The sequence below is a fragment of the Dermacentor albipictus genome, chromosome 2 (genome assembly GCF_038994185.2).
Source record: "Dermacentor albipictus isolate Rhodes 1998 colony chromosome 2, USDA_Dalb.pri_finalv2, whole genome shotgun sequence".
NCBI lineage: Eukaryota > Metazoa > Arthropoda > Arachnida > Ixodida > Ixodidae > Dermacentor > Dermacentor albipictus.
Window position 1 is genome coordinate 183,678,214 of NC_091822.1, and position 18,511 is coordinate 183,696,724.

At 49.5% G+C, this 18,511-nt stretch overlaps 1 protein-coding gene across 1 annotated transcript in view; it reads right to left on the bottom strand.

The window, feature by feature from the left end:
• The window catches only part of Tmtc2 (Transmembrane O-mannosyltransferase targeting cadherins 2), a 374,186-nt gene that overhangs the window by 204,776 nt on the left and 150,899 nt on the right, over positions 1–18,511 (bottom strand). The window lies entirely within an intron of this gene.

The window sequence follows — 18,511 nt, forward strand, 5'->3', positions numbered from 1 at the left end:
TAAATCAAGTATTCAGGCCATCCAGGCATTGATTTATTTTTATATAGAGACGGGTTTGGGCCCCAGGCTCTGAGTAGACCGTCGCGTTATTGTGCTTCGTTTCTTCTTTCTCTGCTAGTCGTCACCGATCTTGTTCCTTTACCTTTACCTCTTCTCCCTGAACAAGGTATAGCTGACGAGAGGAACGTACGTCCGCCCTTCGTATCATAAAGCTTTTCCTTCGCTTCCTCTGGCTTTGGGAGAGAGCAAGCTAGCCAGCTCCACCCTCGCAGGCAAGCGTCAGCTGGTAGCGAGGGCCTTCGACGCAGCGAAGGCCGTCGACGTGGCAACAGCCTATGTTTTCCTGGAAAGGGGAGGCCAGCTCGAAGACAACGCTTGAGCAATCCCTGAATAAATATGTTCATTATCTCCCTTTCTCACGACACAAAACGGACGGCATTCGAGATTCATTGATTAGGAAGGAACAAACCAAAGCAAACGCCATCTGCCACAAAAATATTAATACTTAAGGGAAAAAAAACATACTAAAACGAGACTGTCTGATTTCACATGTATATGGGCTGTTTTCTAAGGATTCGCAGGCTTTGTTATGTCGGTGAGCTGTGAACGCGTGCTCTGCTTTAGTCACAGCGAGAAACGATCTGCGCTGCCAACGTGTTTATGAAGTGTATTCGTGAAATATTCGCGTCACGGCATTCGAAAGTGACAGGGGGGGGAGGGGGGGGGAGACCAGCTTTGGGGCATCCAGCGAGCCGAAGATGCCGCCCGAGTACGACTTCGAGCCACCACCTGAGGCCACCACAACCAAAACTGCCGGACCATTCTTTTCAATAAAGTTTATTTTCTTAAAGAAATCAGGTTTGCCCCTAAACAGAAGCAAATGAAAATTATGAAATATTCGCTGTCCCTACCACAATAGTACGCAAGCTCCGAAAGTCGGGCATCTTGCCATAAAATCGTAAACGTTGGCAGGGACGCCTCTTGTATATAACTGGTGACACTCGTGGCTAGGTCTATTGCACCTCCTGGGAGGTTCGATCAAGCAACGCTCGATCTGCCTTTACATAAGTCCATTATACCACTTTGCTTTAACCAGAATACAGCGCGCGTGGATCGGATGCTAAGCGACGTATTTTTATTTAATTCATATTATAAAGATGACTAGGAGGAGATGTAGAAGGCTTAAAACGGTCACAATGGCTACTTTTTTTTTCATGTAGCATTAAAGGAGGAGGTCGAGGAGGAGGAGAGAAAGAGAGAAGGCAGGGATGTTAACCAGAAATGCGTCTGGTTGGCTGCCTTACACAGGGCGACGGGAAAGAGGCAGTAGAAAGATGAGATAAAGGCTCCAATACAACGCACCATGCAAGCGAAAGTGAAATATGCGCATTCGTAACATCGGCGCACATGTTTGTTCCCGAACAATTAATCCTTTGAGACACTATTTGTATATTAGCTTCACCGAGAACAGCGTATTGCAATTATTCAGACAAATTATACTAACAAGAGAGGGAGACAAAGAAAACACGGAATGAAAACAGCAGCAGTCAGTGCTACTTGAGACCTCGTGCTTTAGGACTAAGAAGAAAAAGAAAAAGAAAAAGGAAAAAAAAAAGTTATTTTGGTTTATATACCGGCGCTACGACAAGGACTTCTGGTCCTCTTCCAGCCTTCCCTCCTTGGACCTGTCTTCCCTAGCAGAGCGGCGTCATGTAGAAAGCCTTAAACTGCTTTACACCACTGTAATTAACTCAGAGCGTTGTTCATCTTCGAAATATATTAAATTTTCTAAAGCGTCCAGTAGCAGGAATTTTCACCCTCTAAATAGAACACATCCGTACGCCAGGACTGACAAATTCAAATATAGTTTTTTTCCCCGATCCATCATCCATCGAAATGCGGAATCAGCTTCCCTCTAACATTCGAAATCTGCCATTTGATAAATTTGTTAACGCAATCACTGGTTGCATACCTGCTGATTATTAGGACTATGCATCGTATACTATGTATATATGCATATGTGTATGCACTGAAACGCTTTTTTTTTTTGACGTAATCCTTCCACTTGTGCATTGCTGTGTGCGTGACACATGTTGCATTTTGTATCCCACTCCTACGATAACCCTTTTAGGGTTACAGTATGTGTAAATAAATAAATAAAATAAAAACCGGCGGCATATATCTTTCGAACAAGAGCTTCATCTTACAAAGTGCCGGTTGGTCGTGCCTAAAATTGGAACGCCCCTAGGCAGTGTTGCGTCTCGCCAAAACGTCGTCCCGGCGGAAAAATTGCGCGCAAAACGGGAGCACTTCCGAGAAGGGGGAGAACAGAGCGGGCAGGCCGTGCCGATATTCGAGGCACGAAATTGCCCCCGAACCGCTAACATGATTAGTAATTCATTGTTTTCGGCAGGCACGACTATAAGCGCCTTAACTGCACTAACGAATGACGAGCATTGAATAAACTGTACACACGAAGCGGCGATCGAGTAAACGCATTCCGTTTTATAGCTTCCGGTATTTCCGGGGCACGCTTCCATCTAGGCCAACGCCTCCAGCTTTCGTATCGCGGTCTTTTTGTGTTTGTCGATGGTTTTGTTTTTTCTCTCTCGGCGAGGGCTCGCGTGACTCTTACATCCCACGCAGCGGCCAGCGAAGCACGAGCTATAGCGGACACTCGCAAGAGCAGCCGTGACGAAGCCGGCAAACATCCGACGCACGGCAGGGGATACCAGATGGACGCAACTACGCGAACGAACGACCTCCGAACGGGAGTCCCTCTCGAAAGGAACGTAGGAAGGAGAAGACATCCACACTTCTGCCTCCGATTTAGCGGTCAGCGACGCTCGGAAGGACGCGGGCTCAGCGGGGTCCTGACCAGCTCGACTCCACCGCGTCGTCGACGTCGTCGTACTCACGGCAGGACTCCGTCGCGCTAACAAGCGCTTCGCTGCGCGCGTTTCCCGCGCCCGGCGCTGACACGTCGCTGCGCGGTTCCTGGCGCGACGAACACGACGACGACCCACGCACGCTCGCGAGGCGGTGACGACCCGTAGTGGGGAATTCGCGTGAGCGACGGACGGCATTGCATGCATGCAACGCGCGCGCCGAGCACATGACCGCAGCAGAGCGGCGACCAGGCAGACAAGGCGGGGGCTGCCGCTGCTTTTGTTGCGTTCGAATGCGCGCTCCGCGGCGGCGTCGAACGTGCTATGGAGAATGGGCCCCGCGTAATTAGAACAACGCGTGACTCGCTCCGAGGCGACCCCCCCTTTGGAGGACGACCGCCGGCCGCGGTGCGCCGCAGATGTGCGTGTGCCGGCCCTAACAGCCGCTGACGACGCCGTGCCCCATAAGTGTGCGTGCGTGTGCGTATGATCGGGGACTAGGATGTATTTTCTTTCTTTTTCCTGCGAAGGGTCCACGGGCCGAGTGCACGAGAATAAAAGACGCGGGGCTGTTGCGTACGGCTGTTGCATTTAGTCCCGGTGTTGCGATACACACATTCGGGGGGGACGAGGACTCCAGAGAACGCGGGAGGGGGGGGGGGGGAGCAGGCGGGCGCCGGCAACAGCAGGAAATGCGCACTCGACGGTCAGAAAGACGGAAGGAAGGTGTCACGCGAACCCGCACCCAACAAAGGGCCCCGATCTCCCTTTTCTCCGCAACAACAAACAACGTGAAGTGCAAAAAAAAAAAAAGTGAACGACTGACGGGCCTTCTGTACAGCGACTTTCACAAGCTGCCACGTTTCCGGCTGTTCTATTCTTTCTTTCTTTTTCTCCCTGCGGGTCAGGCACGGCGCTGCTCGATTCCAGCGGAATTTGTATACAACGCGCACATGACAGAAAATCTCGTTAGTCGTTAAACGAGGCCTTTAACAACCAATGCTTTAGCATTTTACAGTCGAAAGTGCGACAGCATGCACTCGCGCTTTTGCGCTTTCATTCTGTCACCGACACTGTGTGGTTTTCTGTTTCTGATTCTCCTTGTGGTCTAAAGTTCCCGCACTTTCTTTTCTTTTTTTTTTTAAATCTAGCTCGTGGGATAAACGCAGTTCTGGTCTGATTTTGCTTGGCTGCCATCAATGTACGATTGTATACAACCTTCATTTCTGTATTACACGTGAATGTAGATGTGCCAGAGACGAACGACGTTGTGTACTTTCTCTCTCTCTCTCTCTCCCCAATAAGGAGCGTACTCCTTCGTCCCTCAGCTTTCTGTGGTTCATCAAAAGACAGTGTCGCTGTTCAGGTTTCAGCACCGATATGGGAACCATTGAAACATCGTATCCCTGCTTTCATCGACAACAACACTTCGCCGCCAAAACATACAGAGATCACCGTCGTCCGCTCCGAAAACAATACGTTCCAAATATATTATATATATATATATATATATATATATATATATATATATATATATATATATATATATATATATATATATATATATATATATATATATATATATATATATATATGCTCAAGACCACATCAGTCAACTACAATACTGCTTGCTGATAAACGAGTCCTACTAGAGACACATTACCGAATTATTACAGGAAGCAGCTGTTGCGGTAATACAATACAAATGTGCGTTCCGACAGACCGGCGCAGCAACACCATCCAATGTGGTTGGTATAGCGATGAAGGCGACACTCAAAGCACAAATAAATTGAGAATCACGCCTGAGTCAGGGAAGCTTTTTGTATCTTTGCGGCAGTTATATATCTATCTAGCGGTCGAGAAACTGTGCCTTTGGTGTTAGTTACGCCCCCTTTTATGCAAGAACCGAAACCCCACTTACACGTTCCCGTACGCAGCCACACGCACATATACACAAAAGCCAAATACCTATAAACAACAACCGATACCGCAATCGATCAATCAGTCAATCACTCAGTCAGTCAGTCAACTCGCCGCGATGGTTCTGGGCCTATGGCGTTCTGCTGCTGAGAATGAGGTCTCCGGTTCGACCCCCGACAACCCCGGCCGCATTTCAAAGGAGGCGAAAACAAACACGCTCGCGTACTCAGATTTAGCTGCGCCTTAATGAATTCCAGGTGATCAAAATTAATTCGGAGTCCTCCGCTACGGCGTGCCTGATAACTTGCTATTCACTCGCAGGAAGTTACACACCGATTTTTTTTATTTAGTCAATAAATCAATCAATTAATCGACCAGACAGTGCACACTCAGAAAAGAGAACCCACATGGCTTTCTCGGTTTGGCTAGAAGACCACACGCGAACTCATTTGGCTAGAAGAGGACGGGCATGCGACCCGAAACAAACGTTCTTTTTTTTTTCCTGGAATACCCTTGTCTTCCGTTGAGCTGCTAAAATATGCATGCGTCGAAGCCCATCCCCTTCCCCCCCTTCCAACCCCGTTGCCCGGTACGCGAAGGCGCCCTTCGCGAGCGAAACCCAATTATTTTTCGCCGTGCTGGGGCGCTTTGCATAGGGCACGAGCCAAAGATGGCAGGAGAGGCCTTTCATTACGCCGTTCGTTTAGCCGTGGTGCAACACACCGAGTGAGTCGAGCGCTCGCTCGAGAGACAATAAGCTCTCGTTTAGCAAGCGCGCATTTGTCTAACGAATTTTCGCAACATTCGAGGCGTACTTTCTCTTTTTCTTTTCGGACTTAATCGTGCTAATAAAGAGTGACGTGTGGGCTGCAGGGGAAACCGCGTCGGCTTTCGCTCATCCCGTGATTAACCGGCATGAAATGAGTGCCATTGTAAATGAGATAGTCAGAAGTATGAAAAAAAAACTGCGTTGTTGCAGGGTCCTATGTGTGTTCTCTGTATATTTTGTTATTAAAGAGAGCGAAAAAAGAAAGATCTGGGACGTGATCGAGCTGCAGAATCGTCGAGGCAGGCTATATAGCTCGATAAATTCTAGCGTACATCTTACAAGACTTTTTGAAACACATCAACGAAAGAGATTCTATGGAGCAGTGGATAGAGAGAGAGAGAGGCTAAAAGGGAAAGGTAGGGAGGCTAACCAAGGACCTGCCCGGTTGGCTTCCCTACCCGTGAGGAGGGGAAAGGGGAAGAATACATAAGAAGGACAGAGAAAACAAATTATAAAGAGTCAGTAATTCACAGAGTCAGTCGCAGAGGAATATCCATTGTCACAAGCGCTCGTGCAGTCGAGCAGCCTTCAAGAAGGCTTTTGAGGGCTTTTATGGCCTCTTGCGCATGCAAAAATACATAGATCATGGTACAATGATCTTCTCCTCCGAGAGCACTCTATTATCTAACAAGCTGAGAGAGAGAGAGAGAACAAACGATAAATGAAAGGCAGGTAGGTTAACCAGGACTGAGTCCGGTTGGCTACCCTACACTGGGGAAAAGGAAAAGGGGAGGGAGAGATTAAAAGAGGAAGAGAAAGCCCACTGGGGATATAGATCATTCGCTCAGCCCGCGGATCAGACGGTGACTCAATCCGGTAGCTTTCGAATATCGCAGCAGCAGTGTTGTGGCCGTTTGTATAGCTGCGATATGCGAGGCCATCATCCCAAGATCTTGTTCAACGTAAAAGGTTTTCTATATAACTGATTTAGAGCTGTGCAGAGGTAACGTTTTTCATTTTCAAAAGATGGGCAGTAGCACAGTACATGTTATATAGTCCCCTCGACACCGCAGGCATTGCACTCGGCGCTATTAGCCATTCCAATCAAACACGTATATGCGTTGGTGAATGCGACGCCCAAGCGTAAGCGGCACAACATTGTTTCCTCATTTCCCGGAAGGCCAGATAAATCCAACAGGCTGAGTTTAGCTAGTAGAGTACGTCGTTCAGCGTTAACGGATGGGAAATGACACCGAATGTGCTCTAGAGTATCATCGCACCTGCACGAATTGCACGCCGCACTGTTGGTCATTCCTAATAGGCATTTGTAAATGCGACGCCCACCCACACGCGACACAGTAAAGTTATTTCGTGGCGGGAGAGTCCACGTGGCAGGAGAAGTTGCAAAGATAGGGTCCGAGAGAGTGCAAACGCGAGTCGGTGAAAGCCGATGTGAATTCCATCGTAGAAGTGCGATGTGGCGAGCGAGTGATCCAAGTTGCCGCACAGCATCTCTTCTTGAGCAGCGAAGCCTGCGATGGGCGCCATTGATGTTCCGCATGCATTTGCCACCGCTTCGCTGACACGAATATACACAGCATCGCTGCTCATCCACTCCACGCCGGTCACTTCACGCATAGCTCGGCCTCAATGCCTACATGAGCGGCACGCCTTTGGCAAATACTGAGCGCACTCAACTTTATCACTTGGCAGAACGAGCGAAGCCCATACACGGCAGCGGCCACGATCGGCGTAAACGAACTCGAGTGTACCGCTGACGCTCCTCACCATCGCCTTTCAGCTTCTTTAGATGGCGATCACATCGTCTGACCTGCGTAGCTTGGATGCGACGACGACCCCATATACACTTTCGTTATAGCTGACGACTGCATAGACACAAACAACTGGCCTTAACGCACCGTTTCTAATCGAACGCTTCTTCATCAGCGCGTTCTCTTTCGCGAGACCTATTGCGACATCTTGCACCCACATTATCCCCTTCAGGCGTTTCGCACCCAATCAATCGTACGCGCCAAGATAGTGTATCAAAAGCAAAAGCGCTGATGAAAATATTGATATATTACAACGCGTCGCATACATCTTGACATACTTTTGATTGGACCCGCGCTGGTATTTTGAGCACTGCGTATGAAGTATTCTGGTGAAGCAAGTTGGAAGTATATGGACGGCTGCGTATTTGCTCTGACGCGTCCACCCATCATCGTGTGGCGAGCGGGTTCGCTTCCTTCATTACTTTCCGCAGTGTTTTGCATCAGGCTTTTTCTTCGAGTGGCGGTAAAAGGAGCTTTTCAAGTACGCCAGGAACGAAATGTAGTTGAAGTTTTCGTAGCTAAAGTTCCTGCTAAGGAGTTATTGCACGGAGTCCACATTCTCTCTCTCACTCTCTCTAGATATATATAACGGGCGCTTTCTTGAAGAAATCGCACGCTCATTTCTGCTGCGTGCGCGCTCGTAGTGATAATTGCACGCGCTTTACTTGTTGAGCACTGTTGTTTAATCGAGGGGTGGCTTAAGAGCTAAAGGTCAATAAGAAAAAAAAAAAGTAGCGACTATAGCTACGAATGGTGCGAGGCGTGAGAAAGAGACGTCGTCAGCAGTACGAGTTAATTGCCTGTCGCCCTAAGGCGTTTACTGCGACTTACGTACAGACAGCTCGCCACCATTCTAGTTTTGCCTAATTGAAGTTGACAGGCTAAAAGCTACATGCGTTGACGCACGTATTAGATTGAGAGAGACATCTTGTAACGGGGAAATCGAGTTGAATAAATCAAGTGAATTCTCGTCGCCTTAACGATTGAGGGAAAGAGATATAGTGACAGACCAAAAGCAAATGAGAACAAATAAGCATCAAAGATGGAAGACGAACGGCCCTCATGGATAGCGAAGCGTCGTTTATCAAGGCTGCCAACAGGAGGGTTGGGAAATCAGCGCGTCTCAGCACCGCACATGTCGGCGTCAGTTAGCTTGGTTACGCTTATACAACGGGCGAGGGATCACTTTGTTTCCATTACCCGCAACGCGAGACTCGTTATTTGACTGGACACCTACAGCAACTGGTTAAGCTTGTGCGTACGCAGTTTCACCGTGTACGCAATTATGAGTCCAATCGCTTGAACTTCACGAAGTGACAGCAAAGCGTTAGCACTGGCCGTTGCCGCTTAGAACGCACGCTCGAAAGTTAGCGGGCAGAAACACGAAAAAGAAAGGCCGATAAAGAAGTAAAACAAAAACGCAGCTAGCTCTCCGTGATTTCGTTGAGTGGTGAAACGCGGCCGATGCTACCGGCAGGTGGCCTTGAGATGTCTACACTTGAGTCCCCAATTATTCACCGCGGGTCTGTCTTTTAAGGACAGCTTGTTTTTCTCGTTGGAACCTCAGACGGGTAGAGTAGCTGTCGCTAGTGGACAGCGTCGAACACGATGCAATGGCCCCGTCTGCGCGTCAACCTTTATTTCCATCCAGAGGAATTCGGCCTTCATGCCTGCACTGGGCACGTTACACTGACACTGTCTTAGTGCGACAACCCGTAATCGAACATCAAAAGGAGGGGCAAGCACTTTTTTCCGCACATTTCTTACCCACTCTGCCCCGAGCTCATATGCGGCCATGCAACTCAAGAGCACTTTTTGTTTCCTTCAGCAACACGGAAAAGCAACCACTGCTGTGACAGTTACAAGAACACAATAGCAGAAAGAAGAAAAAAAGAAAGCCGTATACCAAACCACCTGCGTGTGCTAGGAAACAGATATAAATAAAGTGGCAAAGGCAGTAGCAAGATAGAAGGCCTGGTTGAAAAGCATCACTACTGGAAAGGCACGAAAGCCGCTTGTTATGGACAGAAAGATTGGCTGAAAGAGGCGCGAAGAACAAAGAAAAAGAAAGGACAAGGCGAGATAACAAAACAATGCGAAACAAAGCGAAAACAGTTACGCGCGATACGCACTGCTTCCACCAACAAAAATCACACAAGCATATCGCTATAACGAAGAATGCATGGGTGAAGGATTGCCCGCCGCTCGAATGTTGTGTCGGACGGTTAACAACTGAACGCAGCTAAGAGAATGAACAGGAACTTGGATCCGCGAACACGATATATAGGTGCGAGTCGGTCAGCCTCTGCACACCCGGAATTTGAGTGGCGGGATTCGTATCGCAATGGGGAATACACTGTAAAATAATTTACACCCTAAAGTGAAAAACGGTGTAAATGTGTCTGTAACTCAGACCCCTAGGGTGTTATCTATGTAACGTACACCCTAAGAGTGTGAGTTATACACACATTTACACCCTTTTTCACTTTTAGGGCTAACTTATATAGATTACACCCTAATGGTGTGAGTTATAGACATATTTACACCCCTTTTTCACTTTTAAGGGTGTAAATTATTTTACAGTGTATCGGCTGTCGATCTGAAGAAGGTACTTCCATACTCGAGGGAGCGCTCGGATGGTGCTTGCATTCCACAAATCCTAATCTCTGCTTCGCGCTGTGCCACAGCGGAAGATGTCAAGCACGGGCGTCAGAACGCGACCCACCCTAGTACATCTCCGTGTGCACCCGCCGTGGTTGCTTAGTGGCTATGGTGTCGCGCTGCTAAGCAAGAGGTCGCGGGATCGAATCCCGGCCACGGCGGTCGCATTTCGACGAGGGCGAAATGCGAAAAACACCCGTGTACTTAGATTTATGATCTTGGATTGCAGCGCCAAGTGACACGGACAGAGACTAGAAGCATAGAGGATGAGCGCTAACTCTCAACTATAGTCCGTGCCACTTCAAGCTACAATCCAAGATCATTTTACCGTACCAACTCGGCCAACTTTCTATCCTTTTGCGTAACTTAGATTTAGGCGCACGTTAAAGAATACCAGGTGGTCGAAATTTCCGGAGTCCCTCACTATGGCATGCCTCATGATCAGAAAGTGGTTTTGGCACCTAAAACCCCATAATTTTCTTTTAGATCTCCGTGTGAATCCATGGCCCCACGGCGCAGCGAAGCGGGTTGGTGCGACGCGACAGGTGGAAAATGCGGGGCGGCTCTGAACCTAAAAAATGGAAAGCAAATTTTCCTCCAAAGGGGGAAAAAAAAAGGAAAGCTTGCATAAATTGCATATCATATTGACCACAAATAAAGACGGGGACAGCGGAAGTGTACACAAAAACGACACGGGCGGTAACTTTCAACTTCATGGCAACCCGTAGCCATATATAGGCGAATAGAACATGCGCGGAACGCATCAGCAAGAACACTCGTCTGCCCAGCGGGGCAACCAGTTATAAAAAAATCTATCCCTGATTGAGACAACCTAATGGAAGTATCACTAACAAAGCCTTGGCCCTTTCTTTTTTATGTGATATGCCTCCATCAGTTCGCGTGCAGTTTGGTCCTGCATGGCTTCTCCTGACTGCACGCGAACTTCCTGACTGTACGCGAACTGATGGAGGCATATCACATAAATAAGAAAGGCCAAGACTGTTAGTGATACTTCCATTAGGTTGTTTCAATCGGAGATGGATTTTTTTTTTATATCTGGTTGCCCCGCTAGGCTAATGAGTGTTCTTGTTGCTGCGTTCTGCGCATGTTCTATTTGTCTATATATTGCCACGGGTTGCCGTGGATAAATCAGTAGAAAGTTACCACCTGTGTCATTTTTGTGATCTCATTCCGCTGTCCCCATCTTTATTTGCGGTCAATGTTATATGCAGTAAACACTAACTAGGTACAACTGAAGTGATTCCGCTGCTTTAGTTTATATTGTATTAGTTCTACTACACGGCCAAATAATTTACATCTCTAAAAAGCAAGAAAGGGTGCAAATTATTTTGCAGTGTACACCACACCACTTCCGATCAACCGGTGGAGTTCGTCTCGAAGTGTGTCGCTTTCAGGAACGTTGAAACGCATCATTTGAGCTTTGCTCACACATGCATTCTCGAGAACGCGTGCCCCACACGCACCCGTAGACGAAGGCGCGAATGCCACAAGGAACAAACCGTGCCATCGTCTCCTCCTCAGGCAGCGAGCGAGTCGAGCAGGCAGAGAGAGAGAGAGAGAGAGAGAGAGAGATGGAGAATGCAATGCAGCGCGAAGAGAACCGAGAGATGCTCCGCGCAGGCCCAGCGAACAATCGGCGGAGCGCGAGAAACTGTGAGGCTTGCCTTGCCCCGCGCGAGAAGTGGTTCTCAAGCGTCGTACGTCAATCACGCCGCGCTTCTCCGCGCGAGACACCGTGCGCGCGCTCGCGTATCCACGCCGCGAGGGGGTGTGTGCGTGCGTGCAAGACGGGGGCCCCGGCGGACGGAAGGCAGAAGGAAAAAAAAAAAAAAGAAAGCGAGGGAAGAGAGCTCCGCCGCGTCCGGCTAATTACGGGGTCGCCGCGGCGTCAGAATCGAGCCGTGTTTTCACACTGTCCTGCCCCGCGGAAGCGGGGAATGCTATCCGAACAGGGCTCGCGAGTATCGCATGCTCGTAGCGCAGAGCCGGCTCGGACAACGCCGCGCGAAAGGTGTTGCGCGAAGCGTGTAAGCGACGAAGAGGAAAAAAAGACGCGAGTGAAGCGAAGCAAAAGAAGGGTAAAATACACACGCGCGCACTCGGGAACGCTCATTTAGTTTCTCGCTGGGCGAGACCGCTGGCGGGAACGGTCGCGTACGGCCCGACGGCTGCGTACTGCGTAGCTAGCCGGGGCATGGGCGTTTGCAGACTGTTGTGACAGGCGGAAATCTTGCCGGTGTCAGGATCGTAGTCCCCCTTTGTTTTGTTTGCTCTCGCTTGCTCACGGTGGTGTTTCACGGGGCCTGCCGGGTAATAGCTACCGGAATGCGAGATTTGACGGCGCCGGGCAGAACACCGCGCTCAACAATCGTACTGACGGGAACGGGAATACTTCCCGCCAGTCGCTGGCAAAAAAAGAGAAGAAAAAAAAGCTGGCTTCACTTTACGCTGCAAGGCTCTATTTGGCTTCCCGCAAGGTCGCTTCCACATTCCGAAAAAAGTTTGTTATTGCCGTATCTCCGACCTTAAAGACGTCGTCAAACCTGGCGTCGTTTCGAGGAAACGAGTCGAAGCAGCTCGCTGCGTCTGCGAAAGACATGAACTCGAGACGCCGAAATGCATGTATATATTTTACTCCGACTGAAAACAGCATTGGTGGGCAGTGCGTGAACGGCGTAAGCCTCAGTCTGGAGACTCCAGGCTGTACGAAATCTCACTTGTTCGTCTGCTGCTACTCACTTAAAGCCTCGATATTGTAGTGAATCAATTTCTTGCATAATGCAACGTAGACAGCTGCAGGCGAAAACGCCGTGGCCACCTACGCAACCACAGTTTCGCATACGCTTGACGCTGGCTTAAAAGCTAGCCGGAATAGTTAACGCACGCCGACCGTGAACACAAAATACAATTCGCGAACGAAAACCGAACGGTGCCCCGGGGGGCTCTACAAGACACCACCGGTAGTCGAAACAAGGCGTCCGTACAAACGGCTGAAACGTCTCGGAGGGCGAGAAGCGGAGGGGTGCTGCTCCCCGGGAGAGGCTCTTAAAAGCAACGTGCCCAACGGTGTCGCAGTTACTCGGCAGCGGCCCCTGGCCAAATTGCTCCCACACACGGCGACTCCGCGGACAAGCGTCCCGCGTGAAGCTGCACCAGGCAGCGGCGTCACGGCACGTGGACCCAGACGGCCTGCCAGGTAAAAGAAGCTGCGGCGGCCAGGGCCAGCCAAGGAGAAGGCCACGATGCGCGAGAGGCCTACTAGCCGCGGCCTGGCGTCGGCATGCCATGCTGCCTTGCCGGCTGCGGGTGTATACTACCGCCGCTCGGCTCGCGCCATGCTGCTCGAAGAAGCGCCGTGAGCGCGATCTACACACGCACGCACACATACACGCTTGAGCTGCGCAAGCGACGCGCTCGGCTCTCCGTCATCCTTTTCTTGTTTTCCTTCCACGTGACCCCACCCGACGTCCCCGCGAGAGGAGAAGCTGCATAAGCTCCCGTGTCTCGTCATTCGTCTTCATTCAGCGCTCCTCTGACACCGAGACCCCGCGGCTCTTTTTTTTCTTCTTTTCTTCCGGACGAGCGCCGATCTTCTATAAACTCGCAGCCCGCCTCCCTGAAGCCCCCCTTGAGGATTGGATTCCTACGATACATACACCGCAACGGGTAGCCAAGGTTCTCTAACCTCAACGGATGAACTACGATACTGCTTCGTCGGACTGCGAACGTCGTCTCGCAACCGCAGGGCGTGCCGACTTCTTTGCCTACTTTCCTTTTCCTCTCGTTGAGCTTAGCACCGGTCGTGGATGACGGGTGTGAGCAAGCTGTCACATGCGAGTACGGCTCCGTGGGGCCCGAGGCAGCCTTTCTTCTTCCCTCTCGCTTTCTTCCTCCTTGTTAAACCTCCGTCGATACTGAGAGATCGATACCGTCTTGGTGCGCTCTTAATACTTGATGACGCTTATATGCGGTTATTCATGCTACCGCTGCTACAGGAAACGCGAGCGCGTAATACCGGGCACCTTCAGTTTGTGACAAATCATACTGCGTACTGTCGTTCTCATACTGTTCTGAAAAACCTGACCCCCCCCCCCCCCCCCCCCCACACACCTACACATTTACTCCCCGCTTCTTTCACATTTCTTTTCATTGGCAGCGCATACAAAGAAAGGCAACGCGGACATCAATATTATTGACCGTTCAACTCAACTCCCGTGAGAGCTTTGCCTGGGCATCAATCTAGAAACGTCGCGGCGCTCGCTTGACAAATGGGCTTTGACTGCGTGCCCTAGCCGTCCATTTACTCCCTCGTCGTGCGTATACAAGACCACGAAATGACCCGACGCGAAAATGAATGGCTTATTTTTGACAACCAAGCTTTAAACATTGTTTTTCCTGCTGAAATATACACAAATATGGCGCGAATATCTTGCAGCAGCTCGTGTGACAGCCGAGTCATATCAGTTATTGCATCGCATAACCACAGAGTAATCACAAACGCTGCAGATATCAATAGATAACACCCACCTCCACCTTTTATGCATATAACGGCAAACGGTAGTTCCGGCCGACATCTATGCATTTCCTTTGTATAATAACCTCTCTCTCGCTCTCTCTCTCTCGGCACAGACATGAAAAGGAGGTCCGCTGTTCTGACTTATGCCGAAGTTAGTAATCACGAGATCACAAATGTTCTCACTTCACAGCAACCGCGATTTCGCTATATCAGAGATCTCACTTGGTATCGTTCCGCACCCGACAATGAAAGCAGACTCGTTCTAGATATCGTCAAGGTGCACCCGACGTAAACAAAGTAGTGTTCGGCGTCGTAAAGCAAAACAGCATTTCTCTCTCTCTCTCTCTTTGCGGCCCACTAGCGACCTATACAGTGGCTTAGCGCGGGGCACCAGCATCGGTGAGTCCACTTTTCTACACACGTGGCGCACACGTAGGGACCAAAAGAAACGAACAAGCAAGAGGCACGCAAGCGAGAACGTAGCCACGCAGGATGTAATGACGGAACGAGAAGTGGGGTGATGGTAGCGGAGCGTAGAGGTGGAGAAGGAGGGGTGGCAACGGACGTACGTCCCCGCTGCCTTTTCCTCGCACCTCGAGGAGACGGTAAACGCTGCCGCGCGGAGGAACATCGCCGCGTAGCTGCTGGCGCAATGAGGAGGAGGAGGGCTTGGGTTGTTACCGCATCCCGGGAGCCGAGCCGATTGCCGGGGGCCCGTTCCAAATGAATCGGTTCGACCCCGGCACGCCAGAAGAGCGGCAGAGCTGTAATCACACACGACAGTCGGCCTCGAGAGAGATCGCAACGCGCAGGGGCACCTTATACCTAGCTTGAGTTCGCTGCGTGCGCCCAGAAGGGGAAGCCCGTAGAAGGAGAGCGAGTGGGGAGGGGGCTGCCACTACACACTATGAGGTGAACGCTGCGAAGATTCCAGGAGCGTGTGTGCGCGCAGAAACCTCGGTGGTGGTAGCAGCCGCAGCTGGAGAGGGATCGCCTTCCTCTACTACGGTCGCATCATTTATATGCATTAAGAATACAAACCATTAGGAAAAGGAACGAACTTCGAGAGCGGGAAAGGGTGAGAGAACAGAGGGAGAGCGGAGAGGTACACACGTACAGACACAAGCACCTGAAGAACATCGGCCGTGTTTGTGCGTGTGCGCTCGCCTCGCCAGCATGGAATCGATATCCGGGCCAACCATACAGGACATTCAATTAGACCCGTGCCCGAGCACAAAATAAGTCTCGCTCCTCGGATGTGGTGCCGGCAGCGCCGCGGAAAAACGCCGCGGACTCTATACCACGGAGCGCGCCGAAGCAGCCAACCGAAGGGACAATTTGTCTCTGCCAGCCTGAGAAGGGCTCTTCTTGGCCAAGCACTTTCCGGGCGTTTTTCTGTGCTTCCACTCATTCCTGTATCTGTCTGCTGCTTTGTTCTTTCCTTTCTGACTGTATGACCTGCCATCAGAAGCCTCACACTGCGGTCACGTCACACAGGTTTACAGTGCACATGGTCTTCTCAAAAGTATTGCAAGGCGTACCAAGTTACCTTTTTTTACGGCTGGCGGCTTCCGATATTGAAAGTGTCATCGCATATGACGACAACCCACTATAGAAACTCGTTCTTTCTGGATATCATGTCCCAATAGATGTTGTCCCCCATGGACGTCATGCCCGAAGAGAATAAGTTCGGACGTGCTCTTTCATTGTAGCCTTTAGAACCGCCCCTCGAAACGAAGAACTGGAAGGCGGCAGAAGAGAAAGTTAACATTGCAAGCATGCATTGTAAGCACGCGCGAACGAGATGCACCTAAATAGGGAGGCTAACCAGGTGAAACTTCCGGCCGAGTAATCTGCACGCACACATCATGGATTAAAAGAAGTTAGGCGGCATGAGACGACAGATGGGATTCACGAGAACGGCAGTGATCTCATTTACTTGGTTTTATTGATTTTTATAATAAACAACTGATTACTACAACTACTACGACAGAAAACGGCGTAGTCATATATAGCCCGATATGCTGCCTTTAGAAACGCAAGTAGCAGTAACGCTCGTGCGGTTTTCTAGACTGATCATCGTAAGGTCGTGTTCCCAAGATCTCTCGTCTTGGAAGAGATATATATCCACTTCCACCCCCAAGAATTCTGAGTAGTGGCGCTGGCTAACACTCCCAGTGTTCTAGTTGTAAAACGAATACCCAAGAAAGTGGATGTGAAAACGGTGCCGCCGTAGCTCAATTGGTAGAGCATCGCAAACGTAATGCGACGGATCCCCACATGCGGCAAGTTGTTTCATCATCCACTAATTCATCATTTCTTTAATTCAATTAGTAAGTATAAGTGCTTTCCCCTATGTTTTCCTTCGTGCCATTGGTTGTTGGCTTCTGATGATATATATATATATATATATATATATATATATATATATATATATATATATATATATATATATGTGTGTGTGTATGTATGTATGTATGTATGTATGTATGTATGTATGTATGTATGTATGTATGTATGTGTGTGTGTGTGTGTGTGTGTGTTTGTATGTGTGTTCTGCAATAAAACAGTTTCGGACGCACCGCCTTGTGTAGAGAAAGTTCTACAGCCATATTCGGTGTTAAATATCTGTACTGAGTATAGCAGTGCGAGGTTGCCAAAATCGAGCATAGTCTTCGCACGATGGAAAACAGTGAGTACCTCTTTCGACGACTATATAGGCTAGTGCTGTCATTACGTATCGATTCACAGTTTACGTTAGCACTGCAATACGTGCGTGTACATATTGTTGCTCCGAAGCGTTTAGGGCGTTCCACAGACTTTCACAAACAGTGTCAAGCTAGATAGTCGTATTTCTTTGCCCGTCATCACCTAAGCAAAGCCAGACTGGCATGTGCCTAACCAGCATCCCACAGAAGCGGCCTAAAGCGTATAGACGTTGTAAATAGGCAAAGTATCAAAAGAGCCCTGACGCGCAGGTGAAAAAACTTAAGCCAGATAAGGGATGGGGGCAAAAATATAGGAGGGCAGGACATGTGAGAAGAGTTTGCAAACATGAACTGCAAGCAACTGCTAAATGATGAGCAGGAAGGTCAAGTTTTGGTTGAGAAAAATGATTCGAGGGTCAGTCTATAACGTGCACACAAAGGTGTGCAATGAAGAGAAGCGATGGTTTGGATATATAGAGTGGGTTTGGGCAACCAAAGTGCAGAGCAAGAGCTCTAGACTAAACTCCAGGCAAAGCGCACGTCGATGTACTTCGCCGAACCAATAAGAAGACAGCGCGCAAATATGTCGAGCGCCGCAGGAACACGCATGCGCAGACGACTGCGAAAGTAAGCGAAACTAGCAAGCCGATCCGCAGCAAGGGAATGTTGTTCACTACGACGAAGATGAAATTGCAGAAGCGCTCACTGGGGAAAAGAACAGAATTGCTGCAGCGGCGAAAAGTTAAAACCGATATCGAGGGGATCCCAATGCGGTGAACAAATCTCCGGCGCTAGCTCCTCAAGTATCCATCTTCCGGAGAAGATATTCGCTGCGTTCTACGTGACGCTTTTCGAACTCGGTCTTTGACTTTCGCTACAGAATTCTTGCTGCTGGAAAGTGTAAACGGTCTGCTGAAACGCTAGTTGGAACAGTTTGTGTTCACATAATCCTGACTCGGCGGAACTATTAGGAAGCTAACTGCACGCGAGTTCGATAGAGAAAATAATATTGGCGCTTATTCTGTGCCCCGCACACACAGTTACGACAAGAAAGGAAGAACAGACTTCACACGCCTTTCGTCCAGCAATATCTTTAGCATGAAGCATCTTCGAACACGGTAGCTGTCACAAGTTTCAGTCGCCCACAAGAGCCTTCAGAAGCGGCGTGCTGCCAGAAAAGTGCGGCCAAGATCAGC